Source organism: Siphateles boraxobius, unplaced genomic scaffold (assembly GCF_051911475.1).
Source record: "Siphateles boraxobius isolate OS27281-9 unplaced genomic scaffold, OSU_SipBor_1 25, whole genome shotgun sequence".
Lineage (NCBI taxonomy): Eukaryota > Metazoa > Chordata > Actinopteri > Cypriniformes > Leuciscidae > Siphateles > Siphateles boraxobius.
Window position 1 is genome coordinate 13,139,150 of NW_027508866.1, and position 21,176 is coordinate 13,160,325.

The 21,176-nt window shown below is 39.1% G+C and overlaps 1 protein-coding gene across 1 annotated transcript in view; it reads right to left on the reverse strand.

Moving 5' to 3' along the window:
* Nucleotides 1-21,176, reverse strand: part of gbe1a (glucan (1,4-alpha-), branching enzyme 1a) — a 159,126-nt gene that overhangs the window by 613 nt on the left and 137,337 nt on the right. The window lies entirely within an intron of this gene.

Below are 21,176 nucleotides of genomic sequence, written 5' to 3' on the forward strand. Positions count from 1 at the left end.
TTCTCCAGGGAGAAAAGATTGAAAGCAAGTTTTTGCACTGTTAAAAGGAGCTCTAATCTACTGTGTAAAAACAATTCTTTATGTAACCTGGGAGCACCTTGCAATACAGTTTTTATTAGTGAAATCACTGTTCTTTGACCTCACTTCATACAGCAGGATATGAGACTACAGGTCTGGGATCAGTCCAGCGGGATATGAGAAGTGATTGCGTCCGGGCGTCGACATACCGACAAGAACGACTTGTTTCTCTCAGAGGAAAAAGGAATATATAAAGCAGAGAATATCTAGTGAAAGTTCTCATGAATAAAACATTGTGTGTAGGGAGAGGAAACATAGTCATTGATGTAGGTCAGGTTCTGGTTGATTTCCACAGGGAGCAGACATGAGGTTTATTAACTGGGCCTGCACTCACCTGCTGGAACTGGACCTGAGCTCCCAGCGTGAGCGCCAAGAAGACGCTGCCGCGACTACAAACAGAAAATCACTGTTTTAACACCACAAGCTTCACTATGTTCCTATTTAAGCCTTCGGAAATGAGATGTCGGAGTCTGTGTGTGGTCCCGCTAGAGTGGTTTTTCTGTTGGGAGACTTTTCAGTGGGTTTTATTGTATAAGGAATAATAAGATTGAGCTTGTTGAGCATCATTGACAGGTTTTTAACCATTACAGGCCACGAGACCTCAGCCAGGTACCTTTCTCTATGTAATAACGTTTTTTTGTACAATATTTAATAAAACCTGTGACTATAAAAAATAAAAAAATATAAAAATATAATTAATAATTAAATAATAAAAGTTAGGTTCAACCAATAATGAATGAATAAATAAATAAATAAATAAATATTAACTTTAACAAATAATACAATTAAGAGTAATAAATAATTCAGAAATAGAACAATTCATATTAAATGAAAACATTATTAAATAATAAAAGTTAAGTTCAACCAATAATAAATAAATGTTAACCAATAATAAAAGAAACAATAACCAAAAATAAAATGTAGGTTCAACCAAAAGCAATACAAATCAATAATAATCCAATAATAAAAGTTCACTTCAACAAAAAGTTATAAATCAAGTTTAACTTCAGTGACTCATGAATCAATAGCTACTGCTGTGTCTTTTTCATAATGAAATCTGAAGTAAATCTCATAAGACATAGAGGGACAATTTTAGATGCCTCTTAATATAATCCATAGCAGCAGGCTTGTACAGTAATAGCCTATAGACCTAGGGTTTTCAACCCCTGGAAGTCCATTATGGCGCTGCTGGGGGTCCGTGAAGAATTTTTCATGAAATTTCTAACTATCTGAATGAGTACAGTAATTAATAATGTAGTGATGTTAGATATTGATCTAAATTAATGTTTTACTAAAGCAGGGGTCTTCAACCTTGATGGATGGAGATGGAGCTCGGCCAGGGACCCCCTATTGATGAGTGTTGAGTTTTAATCTCAGAATGCAGCCCTGCACATGCGCAGTCCTCCACTAGACCACTAGATGTCACTGCTGCAGTTTGGAAACAGGAAACAATATCTCAAAGGAATGGAAGCTGCAGGTAGCCTGAGCTGTCGTTCTGATGAACACCAAAATCGTACATACAGAATTTTGAATAAGGTGTACTATAATGTGATGGGGGGGGGGGGGGGGGGGGGGGGGGTAATCACTATCTATTACAATATTACATATTACAATAGATAGTAATCACTATCTAATGTAATATGCAAGATAATCTGACTAAGAAGTCTCTGTGTAATTGTGGGAAGGAGAATGAGTAAAAAAAAAAAAATATATATATATATAATTTTGTGTATATTAGGAGTTGATGTTAGCAGAACGCCTACATCTATACAGACACTGCATCCATATCTACTCCAAGAGGATAACTGAACTAATACTCACCCTTTAGAAAGCTTGAGGCATAAGAGAAATGTCTCTTTCTGGCCTGAGTTACGGACAGACCAGCAGGGTCTTTGAATTAATATTTTTGTCAGAGCACCGTCTGAGTTACACCGGCGTTAATATCTTGCTCAATTAAAATGCCTGCTGCGATTAGCCGAATCTCTTAAAAGGCACTTTGAGCCAAAACAGTATTAACAGGCTCATTGATTCCTGGCATAACCATCTTTCAGTCGGCTCATCAGCACCGGTAATCACGCAACTCAAGCCATTACAAACTACATGGCCGTCAGTGACCCCTGACCAGCCAGCTAATCCATCACTGACATTTAAAACAAAAATGCTATCTTCAGGTACAGCAGTCAAGGAGGAAGCAGGGCAAGAAAGGGAAATCTAAGCTGCAGACACCATGACTGCTCATTCTGGTGTGTTCTGTTGTCCTTAAACGTTCTCCCAAAAATTACAATTCTGTCATTACTACTCACCCTCATGTTATTCCAAACCTGCATGACTGTGGAAAACTAAAAGGAAACTTTTAGAATTGCTACAAGGACACAAAAGCATCATAGAAGTATCATAAAAGTGGTCCATACATACTGTGAACCATATTCCAAGTCATTTTGAAAAATTTCAAAGGCTTTCATAAGAGATGTAGCAATGTCAGAACTTTTTTTTTTAATGAATCCGTTGATTAAATTCTCAGAACTGGTGTGAATGATTCACAGCTTAGCCAGTAGTTATTTTGAGTCAGATCTAATCAATTTATTCAGATCACAAAACTGGCGAAGGATTTGTTTATGGATCAGACTAATTTGATTCTCATCTAGTTGCAAATCAATTCAAATGAACGCTGAATAACAACTAAAATATAATGCAATATAAAACAAATATGTACATATGTATATGAAAAAAGTCACATGGACTACTTTTATGGTGCATTTGCATCCTTTTCATTCGATTCAGTTGATTCATCAAAAACAGCAGTCTTCAGAATTTGTCTTTTTGTATTCTACAGAAGAAAAAAAGCCATATGGGATTAGAATGAAATAAGCGCGAGAAATGTCGACAGAATGTTTATTTTTGCTGCTTTTTATGTTCCTTTCTTCTCCCTGTAAGTGTAACAATTGAAGTCCAATGGAGGCAAGTGAGGTGAGAACCCAAACACAATTTACAAAAAGAACACAATCAAACATAAAACAAAAACATGGCAAGGCATGAAAACTCAAAGGCAAGAACATGAACATGAACATGGATATGGACATGGACTAGAAAACAAGACTACAGGAGCCTGGACATGGAACAATTACAGGGTTCGTACAGAATCTGTCAAATGAAATTCGAGGACTTTCACGGACTTTTCGGCACTTATCAAACAATATCTTTATTATTATTTTTATTTATTTAATTTTATTTTTTTACTCAAATTAAACGGTATCTGATGTTTCACTTCATAGAGGTCAATCCATTGACCAGCGCTGTCAGGCATGGAAATCCTCTTAACCATTGAAAGGATGTTGAAACTGAATTTTTTTCCATTATATATATTCCAATATATATGATTGACCTGAAGAATGAAAGTTTTATTATATACTTAATATCATGCTCATAGCCATGAGAAATAGCTCTATATCTCAGACGGGCTGCAGAGTTGATGTATCGTGAAGCAATTTTATGTTTTCAACAAAAACAACAAAACAAATCACAATATTTTGAATTAGGGATGCACCGATACCACTTTTTGCAGAACGAGATACCGATACCGTAACAGATCCCTGAATTTTCACTGCATTTGTAATTTTTAAATGTATTACTAGATAAACCAAGATAATTTAAATCATATTAGTTGGCTTAATTCGTTAATCAAATATATTTCTTTCAATTGTTACGGCCTCAGCCTTATGGGTGTTGCCTGTGTATTTTTGTGTGTATGTTTGTCTCGTCTTCTAATTGGTGTTTCTTTCTGAGTGTAGGCTCCTCCCCTGCGCACCTGTGATTCGTTGCTCTGATGGCTCGTGCTGAACATATAAGTGGAGTGTGCAGGAGGGTGAGACACGCAGCGGTGAACTCCGTGCGCGTCATGATGTCCAGCCGGCTGATCAACTCAAGCTGTGTTCTTTGTATTGTGCCACTACTTTGTTTTATTTGTTAGTGTTTGGTATGTCTATGTTGATGTTAGTGTAGAGAAAATGTGTTACATGCGGAGAGAGAGAACTTGAGAGACGTGAGTTTGTGCAGTCATTTGTTAGTCTGAAAATAAATGCTTTAAACTGCTCTTTGCCTTGCGTTTCCTTTTATGTTGCTGAACCCTTATGAAACGAGCATTTTTAACAACAGGGTTCGTAACAATAATTTCCATGCTTAATTAGGCCTGCCAAAATGCACTGTACTGTATGAGCTTCTGTTACTGTACATTCTAATACTCTATCATATTTTATCTTTTAATGAATAGCACAGCACATATTTAGACTAGAGCAGCTCCAGAAGGGTCAGTGCTGAGGATTGGGTCAGTGGTAGAAATGTTCAGACACCAGTGAAATATCAATTATTTAACCCAATTTTGATACTTCAACAAAAACTTCCTGCCTAATTAATGGGAATTTAAAACATTATTAAAGGTAAGCAGTCAGCAACAAAATACGAACGAATAATCAACTTACAAATAAATACAATAGAACAAAAAAAGGCTACAAATGAAATAAACAGTGTTTTTAGAGTTTTTCGGGTAGATCTACAGGTACAGAAATTTGAATAAAGTAATAAAATGTGAAAAAATTTCATATTCATTACTGGATAAATTTAATATAGATGGATCTTTTTGTAAAGTTGAAAAGGGTAGCCTATTTAGTCAAGAGCAGTGAGTAATTTATTTGTCCAGTGTTTAATTAACATTAAAACAGCAGTGGGTTTATTAAACTGCCCCTTTAAGACCGAACGCACGGACCTCATTTAAACAGTCACCTTGGCTGAGGCACACAATACTAATGACAAGACAAGGGACACCTGTGAACAATTAACAATAAATCAATTACAACATGACACAACAGACAAGAGGCTTGTTCGACTTGAACCGGCGCTGCACAGACCGATCGGTTGATGACATCAAAGTACCGCGAGAGCGATTAGAGAGCAGACGGCTCCTTATGCTTTTGAATCGCTCTCGCGGTACTTTGATGTCATCAACCGATCGGTCTGCGCAGCGCCGGTTCAAGTCGAACAAGCCTAAGGTAACACATGGCAGGATCACAAGACTAAAACCATGGGGATCACATGACAGACCAAATACAGGAACAAGAAACAAACACCCAAAACGTGACAATAAGTGATATTAACCTAGAAAAATAAACTTAATTCCTTGATTATTATAACTTGTGTAGAAAAGGCAGGAATTCTGCTTTATTTAATGGTTGATCTGATTATTAATTACTTTTTAAAGGATGGGAAGAATAGCATTTATAACTTTTTTTATTCACTTTCTAAAGCATTTCTTAACTACAAGATCAATGTATGTTTTATTAAAATCTTTGTTTGTGCCTGAGGCTAGAATACAGAGCGAGTCAACGTTAACTTTGGAAATGTTATAGAGAGATCACATCTATCTATCTATCTATCTATCTATCTATCTATCTATCTATCTATCTATCTATCTATCTATCTATCTATCTATCTATCTATCTATCTATCTATCTATCTATCTATCTATCTATCTATCATCTATCTATCTATCATCTATCTATCTATCTATAATATATATTTTAGCAGCAGTGTTTTAATTAGTTTAATTTAATTAATTTAATTGTTAGACAATTAGTACAGAAAACCACTCTCAGGGGAAAGGTCCAACCTTAAAAAAAAAAGAGGCGATGTTAGCTGAAAAGTAAAATCTGTCAAGACAAATGATCAAGACTTAACAGCCTGGTGAGGACAGAACAGCACACGAGCAACCAAAACACACACTGAAACCGAATACTTCCCTACTATATAGCATGTGAAAAACAGTATGTTAATGGAGTAGTATGTCCGAATACATAGTGTTTGAAAACAGTAGGCAAAAAGTCCCCGGATAACCTACTATTTCCGGCAAGATTCTGAAGTGCGCATTCGATGGATACTTTCCTATCCCATGAGGCCACAGAAGGGGATTTATGAATGGAGTTGAAGTGACGCAACTGACGCTGGTAGGTCACATGATAAAGACAACATGGTCGATGTAGTAAGTCCAGATTACATTTATAATACACACATTCATACTATATAGAACATACTTTTTTAACAGACGAGAAGTAAGTCCAAATTCAAATGTAGTACCTACTCAGATAGTACGCGATTTCAGACGCAACAAATAATGTTACTAAGCTATCTTTTTAGCAGGGATAACAGACAGAACGATACTAACAGCGAGGAAAATAAAAACAAGCATGTCTGGGCTTAATGGAAATTTAAAGGGGACAAGAGTAGTGGGTGTTTTAATGTGTTTCTTTAATCTTCAGTGTAGATTCATGTTTGAAAGATGGTGCTCACATTTGACCATTATACCATCAGACCTCATTTACAATCTACTTGTAAAATTGATTTTTTTCCTAATTTTATGAAAACCACCTCTTCAGCTGATAGTAACTAACTTTAGTGGTGTTTGGTAAGGTAAGCATGACTGTTAGATAAAAGTTAGGTTCTGGTAGACTGTTTCTCATGCTAATGGTTAAGCTACTGTTATGACAATGGTAACTATTAGAGCTATTACCACTGCATGGCAAGGCTCACTTTTGACGCTTTTCCACTGCATGGTATGGCTCAAGTACCACCTTTGTTGAGGTTCCAAGCGAGCCGTATCGATACTAAACTGTGACGTGTAAGCAATGCAGATCACTGTCTGGTCAGAGAGAATCGTCACTACCAGCGTCATTGGATTTGCGATGAAACACAAAACCCAAACAAACAAACTTCTTCGTCTTGCAATGAAAAACATACACGTGCCAAGAATCAAGAACACCATTCCATCAATATTATCCATTGCTCCTGTGTTGTGCATTTGTTTGTGTTGCATTTATGATGATGTCACAGCAGTAATGGCGGCACAACTATAATGATCAGTCTTTAATCCCACCCACTTTGAAGCGGTACTAAATTCCAGTGGAAAAGCTAATCGAGCCGAGCCGTACCATGCAGTGGACAAGCGGCATATTTTTCTAAAGGTTAGCCTAATAATACTCATGGTAGAGGTTAGTCAACTTTTTCCTCATACAAACATTTAGCTTAAACAGAAAACACTAATATTAAACAGTGTAGCAACAGAGACCAATCAGACACAATTATTTGGTATGGTTAACAGATAATCTTTAAAACTCACTCTGGGACCTGTGGCCCCATCCCCCTAGTGGGTGCAAGAGGGGCCTTTGGGTTACCATGGATACGATCAGATAAGTTGCTTTTATTGCTGTCAAGGAATGTGGCCACATGCGTAAGAGAGAGACAATGGGAAGACAGAAACAATCTTTAATACAGACTTTGATGCATTAATCATAGGCTAACTGATCTATAAGTGAACATGCATACCAGCAACTGTGTGAATGATTCACTGTCTTGTGTACTATTATGTATATACTATGGTATGCATTTTACCAACCAACGGTCAATGTAACCTCACCTGTATCATGTCTCCTACCTAATTAATCTTCATTTAATGACTCACACTTTGATTGGCATCACCTTCTCTTAGAATTCAGTGTGGATTTGTTATATCTATGTGAGCATTAATGAACAGAAAAAGGGTAATGCAGAGGTCTAACCTCTCTTAGGACAAAGACTCATAAATCTTGCCCACAGAGGAAACTCCCGCCAGAAAGTCCACCCTTCTCATTGGTAAAGCAAACTCGGAGGTGGGACTTTTTCTCAGGCTTTATTAGAGACAGTCCACAGTGACCTCACTCTCTTAGTTTTTCTCATCCGGCCGCAACACTGCTGCTGATACTGGGGAACCCCCCTTCACTGGGGCCCAAGGGCCCAGCAGGCCGTGAGCACCGTCGGCCATGCTTTCACGCTCCCAGAGGGAGTTAGACTGCCTTTTCTCCAATCCAGAAAACTGCAACCTTACCATCACTGAACGGGCAACGATCAACTCTTGTTTTGCTGGAACTCTGGGCTGCTTAATTCGGGTGGGTGTCTGAGACCCCCTCCCCCAAATGGCTCATGGCACCCACATGCTATGACCCTAGCCTGTCAGGCCTTGACTCAACCAGCCATGTGCTCATGGAGAGAGACCCATGCAAGTTCATCATCTTCATCCAACGGAGAAGAAAACGATTGCAACTTCAACATTTGACACTCACGGAACCGTCAACGACGTCAATTTTCAACAACTTCAAGAATTGTGTCCACTGCAAAGCCATGCAATGCAAGTATCAATTTAAGAAGGTGCTTTGAAAATGATAATATTTATGGTTCTTTTCATAGTTAAATGGATCTTTACCATAGTTCCATTTCCTACCTCCGGTTTCATTCTGTCACTTTCACCATCTATGTATGTATACATGTATGTATGTTTGTTTAGTTTAGTTATGTTCATGATTTAGTTAATAAAACTTGTGCACAACATGTATTTGGTTCGACTTCACTGCTTGCAAAAACAAAGTCTTTTATACGATTTTTGATCTTGTTAAATGCTCAAAGCGCTGTTCATGCTAAGAAATAATTATTCTTACATGGCCATGGAAGATACCCTTTTCTTAGAATAAATGAATAATCAAGAGTTTGTTGGACGAACTGATTAAGTGATTGTAATATTAAGTTAGCTACATCAAGTTAATACTATTAACTGACCCAAATATTCATAATTAATCATAACCAGTTATTATTGATTATTAATATTTCCCCTCTGAGCTGACTCGTTACAACAGGATTCATTTGTCCTGTACTGTTAAGTGTTTCAGACATGAATGATTTATAAGGTGTTTTTTTGTCTGGTTGACTACTTTGAGTACCAGAGCAACCACACAGCATAGACCTGGCCACAGTCTAACACTAAGACAGCAAGTTTTGAGATGTGAGGTATGCTAAGGGTTCTAGCAACACCCTAAAAACCATTTAGAACAACATAGTAAAACCCTAGCAACCAAGGGTTCCCTTTTGAAGGCTCGCACTGCGTCAAAATGACACTTTGGGTAATGCTCCAGCATAGCGCGCCTGAAGCATGAATGAAACCATTCCAATCCTGATTGGCGTTGCATCATGACGTAACGTGACGGCATACACGGAAGCTATTTGGTGTTGTTTGTCCTGTGGGAACTTGAATTGTTACCATAAGCATAGCTGAATGCGTGTGTCTTCTTGACCACGTTAAAGAAAGCCGATATGTATTATGAACGGCTCGTATCTCGCGTTGTCGAGGCAACGTGTGGATTACGAGACCAATATACATAAATAAATATTATCTGGCTTTGAGGAGTTAGATATTTTTATTCAGCCTATCATTCATACTGGGTTTCACTTGTCTGGTGTTTAAGGCTGCATTTAATTCTGATTAATTAAAATGGTGGAATATTATCTGACTTTGAGCTAAATATTTTAATTCAGCCTACAATTCAGACCATGATTCACTTGTCTGTTTATTATGGCTGCATTTAATTTTAATTAATTAAAATGATGGAATATCTGACTATGAGCTTAATATTTCACCCTTCAGACCATGTTTTACTTGTCTGGTTATTATGGTTGCATTTAATTCTGAGGAATTAAAAAAATATAATAAATAATTCCTGTCGCTATGCGCAGACCTCTGAAGTTTCCACTCCTCCAAGGAGCCCTCAGAAAATCGATGTTTGTATTCCGCAGTAAAGTGCGCTTCAGGACACATCGAGTTTCCAGCGAGTGCACGCTGCAGTGTCTGCCCCAAAGGCTTGAGGCCAGTCAGTGTTCGTAGCTGGGGGGTTGCGTCCAATTCTAGATCAATTCAGGTTCAAGAGGCTTACTATTTCCACCAAATCCAAGGATTGGTTTGTCACGATAGATCTGAAGGACACATACTTCCTGTAAGATGGAAGGATGGATATTTGGAATTTCCTGAGGTTCGCTTTCGGCGACGAAGCGTTCCAATATCGGGTTCTTCCGTTCGGTCTAGCTCTCTCCTCTCACACTTTGTGGGGTATCAAGAGGCAACACACTGTCGACTGTGGTTTTCTCTCATGCATCCAGCCCCGCTGGGGTTGGATGCCATGGTGCAGGCGGGGCTGAGGCGGCGCCTGTACGCATTTCCCCCGATCGCTCTGCTCCTGGGAGCTCTGGAGAGGGTCTGTCACGATGGGTCTGTCTACTCCTTGTAGCCCCATTGTGGCTGGCCCGAATATGGTTCTCAGGCATATCACTCCTAGAGGGCCCTTTATAGGATATCTCAGTCAGGAGGGGCCTGCTGTTGCAGGCAGAGGGTTCAATATTTCACCCTCAGCCAGAGTCATGGAAACTGTGGATCTGGCCCCTGAGGGGGCACAGTATAGAGAGGCTGACCTGTCAGCAGTAGTCGAGACCATACTCAGCTCTAGAGCTCTCTCCACGAGGAAACTGTACGACCTCAAATGGAATGTTTCACCATCTGGTGTAGAGAGTGTGAGGTGGACCTAACTGCCCGGTGGCTTCAGTGCTGGAGTGCTTCAGTGCTTCTCTGCTGGTTTTACCCCATCCACACTCAAAGTATATGTGGCTGCCATTACGGCTTTCCACACTCCTCTGGGGGATGGCCCTTTGGGAAGACATCAGCTGGTCATAAGTTTCCTCCCTGGGGCTTGGAGGATGAGACCTGCAACTCCCACATAGGACTTGGCAGTGATTCTCGAAGGGCTGGTCGAGGCCCCCTTTGAACCTCCAGAGTCGGCTGGAGTCAAGAACCTTTCCCTCAAGGTAGCTTTTTTATTAGGCATTACTTCTCTGAGGAGAGTAGGAGATCTTCAGATCCTTTCTATATCTTACGGGTGCCTAGAGTTTGCTGCAGGCGATATTAAGGCTATCTTGCATCCCAGGCCAGGCTGTGTGCCTAAAGTGCCATCTAATGTGGCACGGCCTACGGTTCTGCAGGCTTTTCATCCCCCATCTCACATGACGGCGGATGAAGAAAGACTTCATTTGCTCTGCCCTGTCAAAGCCCTTAAGATTTATGTCCAGAGCTCTTCTTCATGGCGGAAGTCAGACCAGTTGCTGGTGTGCTTCGGGTCCCCCAAGAAGGGGCTTCCTGCATCCAAACAGACCATCAGTAACTGGATCATTCAGGTAATCTCTGATTAAATGGCCTATCAAGTGCGCAGCTTGCCTTCACCTTTGGCCGTGAGGGCTCATTCAACCAGAGGCATGGCATCCTCTAGAGCCCTCCTCTCAGGGGCCACGGTTTAAGAAGTGTGTGATGCAGCAGGATGGGCCACCCCTCATACTTTTATCAGATTCTATAGCCTGGACATTCCTCCTACACTAGGCACTCTAGTGCTCTCGTCCTAAGTGTGCCTGTGCGCAGCTTCACATTGGGACAGACAGGTCTTGTTGTGGCATAGTGGGTACTCGTTCCCCAAAGTGTCGTATCGCCGCAGTGCGAGTTCCCTCGAAAGGGAACGTCTTGGGTTACAACTGTAACCTTTGTTCCCTGAGAAGGGAACGAGACACTGTGTCCCTTCGCCACGCCTTCCCCTGCCTGGGAGCTACTTGTTACGTCATGATGCAACGCCAATCAGGATTGGAATAGTTTCATTCATGCGTCAGACGAGCTATGCTGGGGGCATTCCCTAAAGTATCATATCGACGCAGTGTCTCGTTCCCTTCTCAGGGAACAAGGAATACAGTCGTAACCGGAGACGTTTGGTACACACACCCCTAAAACTCTAACTTGTTTTTAAGATGCAGGACTGCATGTTTAAAGGTCCCTATACTTCTTTTAATTACGACAGTGACTTACTCACCCCACAATGATTCGGGGTAGCCTGCAGTGACCTACGTTGACTGTGTGCAAATATGAACTTGCTCTTAATGCAAAACTGGAACTACAGAGAAAAAACTTTTCAAAACGTGCTCTTGCAAAGTAGAGGAACAAAGCTGTCAAATGACTACAAACCATCAGGCATTCCCTTCACGTTCAACGCTCGCATCACCCACAGTGAAGGTTTGTGGCTTGCAGTGCCTCTCTTTCAAAAGGTGAGCAATGCCTTTGGGTAGATTATATATTTAAAAAATCTGATCAACATTTTATAAGGGTATAAATCAGACAGAATGGGGAGGTCTGTTTTTCCCCTTGAGCATCCCAGTCTCATCCAAGAATCCTGAGCAGTTTTTTCTCTTTCTCTTCACCTTGTTCTGCTCAACGCTCGATATATATCTTACCCAAGAGTCGGTCCTCCTGCTAATGAAGGCCATTACCTCATGTGGATTGAGAGGTTACTAAGTCACCTGAACCATTAAAATGTGATGATCTGTAGAGCGATGTCCGATAGCAAGATGTCCTTCCAAAGGCTGTCACTCACTCAACCTGGTCACTGGGAGACAATGAATGTGGGTCAGAGGGAAGGTTACAAATTAGTATAAAAACTCCTACTGTTTTTCCCACCCTCCATCGCAGCCCCCTATCGTATTATCCATACAGTGTGGCTGAAGTGAAGTGGAGGATTCATATTGCTTGAGAGTGAAATGAAAGGGAGATTTTCGTTTCTTTGATCACAGAGCTTCACTCTTCTATATCTTTCCTCTGTTCTTTTCTTCAGGAATCGTCAGAAGAGCTGCATGGCCCATCATGAGCTGCAAGGTTCTCATCAAGAAAACATCTAAGACCTGTAATTATTCAATCCTGCTCATTAAGAAATCTTCTATTGCCTATTCTTTAGAGAGAGAGATGGAAAGAGAGAGAAGGAAAGAGGAACAATTGTTAAGAGTGCCCTGTGCTCTTCAAAAGTCATGCAAAGTGACAAAAAGTTAGGAATTAAACTGTTGAGCCTCTATTTTCTTTGCTCGGCAAACACACAATGCAAATAAGATGGAAATGAAATGGTTAATAATGAAGCGATTATTTTCAATTAGTCTCAGGCTCAAATGCCACGTCCAAAGTGGTCAAAATCCTTTGCCAATGGTATAAAATTGTTGAAAGATATACTGAATTTTGTTTGAGTTACAAACTAGACATCCACAAGCTATATTAGTTATATAAAACAATATATTATTATAATTTTTCTTTTTAGGTAATACAGTACTTTTTTTATTCTGAATGGCTAGAAATTCTGATCACAGTTAATTTGTCTCACACAGTGATTAACAGAGAAACTAAATGGCACTCTACGACAAAAAGGTTGCTGACCCCTGCAATAGAGGGTTAAATCTGAAAACAAGAAAAGGAAATATGTACAATGTGAGTGGAAGGCTAGCAAAATGGCTAATTCAGCACTGAATGTGTCCTAAAATTGTGAGCAACTACTTTGAAATGAAACAAGCTCACCTGCTATCAAGGCCAAATTGGAGGGGAGAAAAAATCTTTTTTCTGATCTGTCAAATTGGAGCTCTTTGGAACAAGCGCTGCTGTGTTTAAAGTAGTACTTGTTGTCCTAAAATGAAACTACAAGGGATAAAGGGAGTAATTCATGCAGAACGCCTGTGGAAGAGCTGTTCAGGGTAACGGGTGATGCTTCCAACAAGCAGGCCTGATCGAAACCAGCATGATGTTTATTTATGTCCGAGTGCTGAGGGTACCATGTGAAAGCCGCAATATCGGACAAACACCTAAGCCATCCAGCACGGCTTATCCTTTTAAAATGCAAAAACTGCAAACGTTAGATCATTTCTGAGAAAAAAAAAAATAGAATAAGTGAGATAGCAACAGAACAAGAGAGAGGTGAGGCAGAGAGAAGGGGGAAAATGGTGATTGACATGATGGGTCCCGTTAAAGTGAAATGGCGAGAAAAAACAAACTTTAAACTGACTTTGAAGCAACAGTCCTTTAAATAAATCATGTTGTGAGTCTCACAAAATGGAGGCTGCATCCGGCACCTGCGTCTCGTTTTAATAATTAATTTCCTGTCACAATCAAACATTCCTCTAAAGCGTGTGTGAGAGGGAAGGAGGGTGTTTATCTTTTTTATCCTGTCTTTAAAAACCAAACATTAAATGACAGAGAGAAAAAGACTAATACTTGCCAGATTTGCTCAATACTTTGCTTAGGACAGATAGCTTGCACTCAAAATGAACCGAAAGAAAAATTGACAAGTTTGGATTCTGTAATTTAAAGTAATAAAAGAGGAATTAAGATTGGCAGGGTATATTTAAATTCACTGGTTTAAAAAAAATGCCAAGGTTTCTTAGCAACAGAAATGTATCACAAGTATAAAGGTCAGTCTCTATAGTGGAGACAAGGGCCAGTAACACTAAAATTATTTTAAAAGCTGCCAAATAAGATAGACTGATTTCTATTCTGCACACGCTTAGTAGAGTTCTCTCTGTCTACCTGAAAAAATAATTGTGATTATTCCACTTTGTGAGAAATTTTACAAAAACCTGAAATTAAACCTGCATCTGTTTTATCTCAGCTCTGAGCATGGGCAACTGAACTTTTGTTTAGCTCCGCCACCCCTTGTATACAGTTCCTCACTCATACAAGCTTTACATAACATCTCATACCATAGCAATAAATGGGAGATTTCACTGCACAGTAAAAAGTTCAGTTAATATATTTTGTGCCAATCTCATTTAAATTGTAATCTATTGAGGACAGTTGTTAAGGTAGGATTTGTTTTTTAAAAAGAGGTTTAACAAAGGGTTAATTGTAACACTAGTGAAATAAAATACAGAATTGTTTTTAAAGGTGAAAACTGTTGAGTACTCTTAATAAATATTAACATAGCACTATCAACTTTAATTAAATTAACTGGTAACTCTTTATAATAAGTATACAGTAATAAAGTATTTACAAATTATTTGCAAAGTATATAGTTAATATATTGTAGTCTCTACATTGTTATTAATATACTGTATTAATAGGCTATATATATAAATGGTGAGTTCTTCATTCATTGTCACTGTAATTAACCAAATTATTATTGATTAATTAGCTCATACTTAAAGAGTTAGATAATGTTTTTAATGATTTATTAACTTATTAACTGTCAATAGTTCTCACTTTTGTTTAGGTCACAGAATGTATGTATGGGAAATGTGAAATGTAATTAGTTAAGTCCTTTAAAACAACCTTAATCAAAAATGAATTGCATTAGTATCAAGTGTTCTGTGATGGGTAGGTTTAAGGGTAGAGTTAGAGTAAGGGGATAGAATATACAGTTTGTACTTGTACAGTATAAAAACCATTACGCTTATGGAGAGTTTGCCAAACAACATATGCCAGTGTGTGTGTGTGTGTGTGTGTGTGTGTGTGTGTGTGTGTGTGTGTGTAATGTATTTTTGGTAACACTTTACAATAAGGTTCATTAGTTAATGTATTAAATTACATGAACTAACAATGAGCTTATTTGTTACAGTATTTATTTTTCTTTGTTAATGTTAGTTAATAAAAATACAGTTGTTCATGTTAGTTCACAGTGCATTAACTAATGTTAACAAATACAACCTTTGATTTTAATAACGTATTAGTAAATGTTGTAATTAATATTAACTAAGATTAATAAATGCTGAAGAAGTATTGTTCATTCTTAGTGCATGCTAACTAAGGTAGTTAACTAATGTTAACTAATTAACCTTATTGTAAAGTTTTACCGTATTTTTAAACACTTTAAGGTACACTGAATATGAATGCAATAAATATAATCTAAAGTGAGAACTATTTACTCCTAACCAATTAACAATTCCTTTACGAGCCAATTAAACAATAATAATTGTGTTAATTACAGTGACAATGAATAAAGATCTCACTGGCTATATCTATTAATGTATTAACATTTACTAACTATAAACTAATTGTTTGTTAATGATTTGTAAGTACTGTATACTTATAAAGTAACCAATTCAATATTATAATCTAATAATTTTTGTTAACATTATTTAATGCATTAGCTAACAATGAACAGTATATTTTATACAGCATTTACTAACTTTTGTTAATGTAAAAAAACAAAAAAACATGCTCATGTTAATGTTGTAACGGTCTCGTTCTGCTTTGGTTTAGTTTTCATTCTGTTCCCTGTTCTGCTTTGCCTGAGTTTAGTTTGCTAATTAGTGTCTATGGTTTCTGATTGGATTAGGTTCACCTTTTGTTCATTTAGTTATTAACTCATTACCTCGTGTATTTAAGCCCTTAGTTTCCCTTGTTTATTATTCAGACTCGTTTATGTTTGTGTGGTAATGTTATATAGGTTTGATTCCTGTATTCTCCAGAGTGTTTCCAAGTAAATATTTTCTTATTGAATTTCCTGCGTCGTGCAACTTACCTACTGTCCAGTTGTTCTGTCTAGACTAGAGCAAGAGGAGCTAAACTTCAAGGACCACACAAGGACATTTTTAGACCTGCCGTGCCTTACCAACTTCCCCGACCGCTGGCTGTATTTTTTTCCCATCAGCCTGAACGAACGCCTGGACCATGGTTGGTCCTCGGGGGAACTTTTGTGGAGCGGGAGCTGGTGAAAAATGGATTGTCTATGCTGCTGAAGAAGACGCCACCAGCCCCACTCCGGACCCAGAACCCAGCCATCCGCCTCACACACACTGCAATGAGCAAACCCCAGAGCCCACTGCAGACAGAGAGCCCAAGCCTGCTGCAATGCAAGAGCCAGAGATAAAGATGGATCCCACCATAGCCTCGTAGCTCGAGCCTAAGGAAGAGTCTGACCAGGTGAGTAAGCCGGCAACACCATGCATTCCAGTGGGCGTGCTTGTGGAGTTGAGGGCTGAAGGTGAGCTGCAGTTGGCCTCTTCAGGATACGATAAGGAATTGGAATAGGATATCTCCCTGTCTCCTGTCTCTCCACTGGTCCTGCCCAGCTCCAAGTCTCCTGTGTCTCCGCTGGTCCCGCCCAGCTCAAAGTCTCCTGTTTCTCCAGAGATCCTGCCAACCATCCCTCTCCCAACTCCTCTTCCAATGACAGCCAGTTCCTCTGCCCCGCCTCTGCTGTTTCCCCTCAGTTCCTTGTCTCCTTGTCTCCTTCTCTGACTCCACTCTACTGCGTGGATCTGCTTCGGATCTTCCGGTCTCCAGCTCCACTTTGTCAAGAGGATCCTCACCCTCCGCCTCCAGCTGTCGAGCCTGTCACTTCACCTCAGCTCATCAACCAGTTGGCTCCACCTTGGTTCCACCCCCCCTTGGCTCCACTTAGGACCACCTTTTTTACGGCTCCACCTGGCTTCCATGTCCCTCCAGCTTCGCCTTGGTCAGTCACCGCCCCGCCTGCGCCACGGACTTCCAGGCCTTGAGCTGTGCTTCATCCCTCCACTCAATGGCTGGCTGTCTAAGTGGTGGCCGCAAAATAATATAGAATTCACAGACAATTGGAAAAGTTTTTGGGGCAGACCTGACCTGTTGAAAAGAGATGGTATTCCTCCCTCCTGGGATGCTGCTGCTTTTCTCTCTAGTAATATTGTAGTAATATTGTACATAGTCTTAGAGGTCAAACATGACAGTCTAGGGCTCAGGTCAGGAAGCAGACAAACTGGCTAAACTGACCGTCTGCTAGCTGTCTCAAGTCACTGAGGTCAGATAAATCCCATCACATAGAGACTCTTTCACCTAGATATCATCACATAGAGACTGTGTCTGTTCCCCGAATTAGGAAATACAAAAAACTTCCAAACCCATCTAATGGTAAAAATGTAATTGATGTTCAACAAATTAAAAACAGAAATAATACAAATGAACAAACGATAAAGCTCGGGTTGCTGAATATTCGATCCCTTACTTCAAAGGCACTTATCGTTAATGATATGATAACAGACTATAACCTAGATGTGCTGTGTTTGACAGAAACATGGCTAAAACCAAACAATTACATTACATTAAATGAGTGCACCCCCCAAGATTACGGCTATAAATATGAACCTCGTATGAAAGGCAAAGGGGGAGGTGTTGCTGTAATTAATAGTAATATTTTCAGAATTACTAAGAAGTTTAGTCTAGTTTCAAATATAATTCATTTGAATTGTTGGTGCTAAATATAACAATATCTAGTGTAAATGATAAATCACATTTGAGATTTGTGCTGCCTACTGTATACAGGCCACCAAGGCGCCATACATCAAAGTTATCAAAGAATTTGCTGATTTTCTATCAGAGTTAGTACTGGCTGCAGATAAAGTCGTAATTGTTGGTGATTTTAATATAAATGTAGATAACGAAAAAGATGCATTTGGTGTCAGGACCTACTCATTGTCGCAATCATACTCTAGATATAATATTATCACATGGAATCAATGTTGATGCCGTTGAAATTATGCAGCAGCGTGATGACATCTCAGATCACCATCTAGTCTTGTGTAAACTTCATTTAGCCAAGGCAGCAAAGCCGACTCTGTGTTACAAATATGTTAGACCTATCACTTCTGCCACTAAAGATTGCTTTATAAATAATCTTCCTGATCAGTTTCATCATCTCAGCATCCCAGATGGCTTAGAAGAACTCTATAATGCGACAGAAACTAACTCTCTCTTTAACTCTCTCTTTTCCAGCACTGAAGACAAAGTTGCTCCTTCACGCTTAAAGAAGATTAAAGAAAATATTCCAACGCCATGGTACAACGAGCACACTCAGGCCATTAAGAGAGCAGCCAGAAAAGTAGAGCGAAACTGGAATAAAACAAAACAATAGGTATTTCGCATTTCATGGAAAGAGCACGATTGCATACAGAGAGGCCTTAAAAAACGCTAGATCTGCTAATTTTCTACCCTATTCGAAGAAAATAAACAAAACCCTAGGTATTTATTTGAAACTGTGGCTAAACTAATGGAAAATAAAGCTTCAAGCCCAGATGTTTCCAAGCAGCACAGCAGTAATGACTTTATGAACTTTTTTACTTACAAGATTGATAATATCAGAGAGAAAATTATAACTATGCAACCGTCTACTACAGTATCGCATCACACAGTGCAGTGTAGTTTCACTTACAAAAAATTTGATTCATTTATTGCTATAGGAGAGGGGGAATTTTATAAACTCGTTAAATCATCTAAATCGACAACATGTTAGACCCTATACCGACTAAACTATTGAAAGAGATGCTTCCAGAGGTCATAGATCCTCTTCTTAATATCATTAATTCATCTTTGTCATTAGGATACGTACCAAAAACTTTTAAGCTGGCTATGATTAAACCGCTTGTTAAAACACCCCAACTTGATCCAACAGAATTAGTCAATTACAGGCCGATCTCGAATCTACCTTTTCTGTCAAAGATACTGGAAAAGGCAGTATTTTCACAACTATGTTCCTTTTTCGCAAAGAAATGGTATCTGTGAGTATTTTCATTCAGGATTTAGACCGTATCATAGTACTTAGATAGCTCTCATTAGTCACAAATGATTTGCTCTTATCATCCGCTCGTGGTTGTATCTCTGGTTGTATCTCTCTATTAGTGCTACTCGATCTTAGTGCTGCATTTTACACTATCGACCACAACATTCTTTTAAATAGACTCGAAAATTATGTTGGCATTAGTGGAATTGCACTAGCATAGTTTAAATCATACTTATCTGACCGTTATCAGTTTGTAGCAGTAAATGAAGAGATGTCTTATCGGTCAAAAGTTTAGTATGGTGTACCACAAGGCTCAGTACTAGGACCGTTGCTGTTCACTCTGTACATGCTATCCTTAGGAGATATCATTAGAAAGCATGGCATTAGTTTTCACTGTTATGCTGATGATACTCATCTCTATATTTCTTCACGCCCGGACGAAATTTACCAATCCACAAAATTAACGGAATGCATAGCTGATATTACTCCTTAATTCTGAAAAAACAGAGATTCTAATTATTGGACAAAAAACTTCCTCACGATAAACCTAGAATACTGTCTAACACCTGATGGTTGCTCTGTCAAGCCCTCTTCGTCGGTTAGGAACCTGGGTGTGCTCTTTGATACCAATCTTTCATTTGAAAGTCACGTGTCTAGTATCTGTAAAACAGCATTTTTTTCATCTTAAAAATATATCTAAATTACGTCATATGCTCTCAATGAAAAATGCAGAACAATTGGTTCATGCGTTAATGACATCAAGGCTAGATTGTTGTAATGCTCTACTGGGTGGTTGCCCTGCACGTTTAATACATAAACTACAGCTGGTCCAAAATACAGCCGCTAGAGTTCTTACCAGAACCAGGAAGTATGACCATATTGGCCCGGTTCTGTCAACACTGCATTGGCTCCCTTTTAAACATCGTATACATTTTAAAATTTTGCTGATTACTTACAAAGGACTAAATGTTTTAGCATTATAGACCTTTTGCGATCTATTGCGATCTGATTCTGGCTAGTTGATAATACCTATAATATCAAAATCGATATCCGTAGAAATCCGGTAGATCCTTTTCCTATTTAGCACCAAAACTTTGGAACAATCTTCCTAACATTGTCTTGGAAGCAGGACACAGTCTGTCAGTTCAAATCTAGACTAAAAACACATCTCTTTGGCTTAGCATACACATAACACATTATAGACTTCTATAATTCAATGTTAGGCTGCATAGTTTAGATCAGCCGGAACCGGGAACACTTCCCATAAATCCTGATGTACTTTGTACATCATAAGAAGGATGGCGTCTACGCTAATTTTAGTCTCTCTGTTTATCCCGAGCTTTACCGCAGTCCGCCGGATCCAGGCCGTATCCGGATCTGATGAAGGACCTGTGCCTGGACACGACGACAACGCAGTCCTGTCAACTAGTCTCTCCCTTGTGAAGGCCTCCTTCCCTTTACCTCTGTACTGATAAAACGTTTTCGGGATAATTTCGATTCACGTGGCTACGCGGAAATGATAAAAAATTCTCAGAGCCACCAGGCACTGTTTTATGCAAATGAGCGGCCAGATCGTATTAAAGGTTTTCTGTTAGAATGGTATTGTGTTAACGGCCCCTAAGTTAATAGGAAGTTGCGACGGAAGTGAATCAATCAAAACTATAGCTGGACAATAACTTTATTCTAGAGCTGCTGTAAAGCCAGAAAAAATCTCTGTTACTTTAATTTCCTATTATCACTATAAAGCTGCTTTGAAACAGTCCATATTGTTAAAAGTGCTATTGACATAGCAACTTGACCCCTTCGGCTCTGCCTTCCCTCCGGCTTCTCATTTTTTGTACCAAACAAGGGAAGGTAAATTTTAAGCAGTTTGAAAGTTTTGAATGA